This window comes from Carassius gibelio, chromosome A6 (genome assembly GCF_023724105.1).
Source record: "Carassius gibelio isolate Cgi1373 ecotype wild population from Czech Republic chromosome A6, carGib1.2-hapl.c, whole genome shotgun sequence".
NCBI lineage: Eukaryota > Metazoa > Chordata > Actinopteri > Cypriniformes > Cyprinidae > Carassius > Carassius gibelio.
Window position 1 is genome coordinate 4,467,258 of NC_068376.1, and position 3,365 is coordinate 4,470,622.

General features: G+C 34.9%; 1 long non-coding RNA gene across 1 annotated transcript; it reads right to left on the reverse strand.

Moving 5' to 3' along the window:
• Nucleotides 1–271: 271 nt before the first annotated feature.
• LOC128015129 (uncharacterized) lies at nt 272–1,783 on the reverse strand. Its single transcript, XR_008183801.1, has 4 exons — nt 1,593–1,783; nt 1,263–1,321; nt 1,112–1,174; nt 272–427 (listed from the first exon to the last, which is right to left on the reverse strand). It is a non-coding gene; the product is annotated as an uncharacterized LOC128015129 (long non-coding RNA).
• Nucleotides 1,784–3,365: the final 1,582 nt, after the last annotated feature.

Below are 3,365 nucleotides of genomic sequence, written 5' to 3' on the forward strand. Positions count from 1 at the left end.
AACAAAATCCTGTGTAAACAAAAGCCCAGAAGATCACCACGCCGGTCTCTTCCCTGTACCCCGGTGGGTTAACCTTGAAAAGGGCTCTGCACTGCAAGCATTCCCTGATGCAGTACATCCGTCTGAACTCGTTCCGGTCAGGAGACAGGAGGACAATTCTTCCAGTTGGCCACAACTTATAGTGTAAAGACAAAATACATGAAAGATAATAATAATAATACAAAAAAAGTTTAACAGCCTTCTATTACAAAATTCAATTGGAGAATGAGCATTAAACGGGGAAATCTTACTGTCTAGCCAGACAAACTGTGCCACTTTCCGAAAAACTTCGGCGCACATCCCTAAACCATCTGCAAACCAGAGAAAGTGTCAAATATGCAGAGTCACCCGCCGACAAAATAACTTCCCTGAGGATTTCCAGTGGAAGCTGTTGAATCAAAAACATACATAGGTTTATTTATATATGTATATAAAAGTTATTAAACATTATATTAACACTGAATACAGACAACCTTGCTTTAAAACTCTCATTAAAAACTCTATAGATTGTTGTCACAAATGCATACTCATTCTTTTATAATAACACTAATAAAATGTTAATATATACAGTACTGTGCAGAAGTATTAGTGTTAGTATTTTCACATTGAAAAAAAAACTGTTTTAAGCCAATTATTTATATCTTTTGCTGTTGTGTGTCAGTAGGATATATTAGTTTACATTTCCACACATTCATTTTGCCATTAATTGTAATAATCCAGTGAGATATTTGTATATATTTGTATGCACGATCCACATGAAGATCTTTTACATTGAATATAAATATTTCTATCTTATATGGTGAACAAAATCCACATTAGATCGCAAACAGAAGTTATTTAAAAAACTTGCTGCTGTCTGAAAATGAATTAAGCTGAAATGTTTTTAAATGTCTTTGATGCTGATGTTAACTGATAGTTATATATTAAATAATCCACAGTGCTGACCAATATAGTACTTGTACATAATACCAATTTCACATCTGAACAACTATGTAGCTGTAATAACTAAAATACCTCTGCATGTACACACATGTAATTATTAGTTCTTAATGAATGTATGTGCACAAATAACCTGCTTTGCTGGACTCTGCCTGAAGACATGGTGAATGGTGAAGTTCTCCTCAGTGGTTGAGCTCTAAAAGAACAAATGTCAAGAGGTAGGTATATTGCTAGATATAGTACAGAGTAATGTTTCATGTAGCAACATTCAAACAGCTACATACATTTGCGGAGTAAAGCTGTCCAGGAGAACAGAACACCACCACCTCCTGATCATGTCATCCTGAATAATAATAATAATAATAATAATATACACACAAAAATCATGCATGTCTGTTCAAATAACTTGACAAATGTGATGCCATACCTCTGTAAAATCGAATGAACTAAACCCATGTACAGAGTGTACTGTTACAATCCACAAAGAACAATAAAATGAGCAATTTATAACAATTATTAACAATTATTATTCAAATTGAACGTACCATGGATAAATAAATGATCGAACATCGCATTTCATATTATAAGATATTTACACAACCACCTTTACTCACCTCAAGCAATCAACGGAATAGCGTTATTACTCTGCTGCTGTAGTTGCCACCGTTCTGTTAGTTTCAACGCAAACTGCCCCCTGCTGGCTCGGAGGAAAATGTCAAAGGCGGGGAAAACAAATATGGGCGGGGCGACACGTGTCCGCCTCGAAGTGTCGCCCCGCCCCATCGTCCAGACTGCACTCTGGGGTTACTCGGGAGGGTGGGCGTTCGCTTTCAGTGCTATCAGGCTAATGTTAGCATTTTCCAAGATCTCCTGTTGCACCTTTAAATAAGTGAATCATTCATTCAAGCGATTTATTCAAAATGATTGAATCATTCAGGAACAAAACAAGCGAGTCACTGATTCATTTATTCAACCTACTAATTTGAAAACATAATTCATGAAGGATATAAGTAAGTTATTGTTTCTTTTATTAAACTTATTTCTTAAAGAGATAGTTCACCCAAAAATGAAACTTCTGTCATCATTTACTCACTCTCATCTCATTCCAGACCTGTAGGATTTATGTTTTCTGTTGAACACAAAAGAAAATATTTTGTAGAATGTGTTTAACCAAACAGTTGATGGTAGCCATTTACTTCCATATGATTTTTTTCCCATAGTATTGAAGTTGTTGGCTATCATCAGCTCTTTAGTTACACACATTCTTCCTTTATGCTTAACAGAAGAAAAAAAAAACATGTAGGTTTGGTATGGCACGAGGGTGCCTAAAAGATTACAGAATATTCATTTTGGGGTGAATTTGAAAAACATTACATAATTGAGGAAACAATAAATAATTGAATCATTCATTAAATTATCCAGAAATGATTCATTGAGGAACAAAACACAGTTTTTGTGTTGCAGTGATTCTTCTTTGGCTTTATTTGTAACTATTTTCATTGGCAGAGCAAAATCAGAGTAACAAATAATAATGTGTCTAAAATATTGTGTCAAATATTGTTTAAAGTTTAACGTCTTGTTTACAGAAGAAAAGATCAAGCAATCGTTCAACCTCCATCCGTTGCTAAGCAACAGCAAATCAACAGCATTAATAGAGAATGTGCTCTGCTCACAACAGTTTCAAACGAGGCATATCGCTCTCTCTGTCTGTATGTATGTCTGTCTGTCAATTCAATTCAATATTGCTTTATTGGCATGAATGTAAATTATAAAATATTGCCAAAGCTTAGTGTACATATATAGAAAAAATCAAATGAATTATAGCAAAAAAAAGAAATGGACATCACAGTAATGGAACTGATTATAATAACATCTTATAATATTAAACTAACAAATTATAACATTTGTGTGAACGTTTGATTCCACAGTCTTAAACTTACATAGAAATACACAAACATACTAAGGGTCACTGTGGTGCACAATAGGGTCAGACACACTGAGGTCACACACACACACACACACACACACGTTCACCTGCTGTCTCTCAGGCTGTGGCACGTCCACACGTATCTCGCAGCCAGTGCTGCTGTGTGTCCCTCTCCTAATAATATCTTTAATTGTTCTGTTTCACTAATTGCTGTAAAGTTCTGTATTAAATTTGTGAATTTGCTGAAGTATATGTCTCTTATGGAGGTGTATTTGTGACAGTGCAGGAGGAAGTGCGTCTCTGTCTCGGATCCGTCTTTGCTTTGTGTCTCTGACACTCTGGAGATAATCTTCATATTCATAATCTGATTTTAGAGTTCGATAGAATTGTAATTTACTTTGTGTTTTAGTTTCTTGATCCCAATGTTCCAGATATGTATTTTTAGATAGTTTGGTAATTT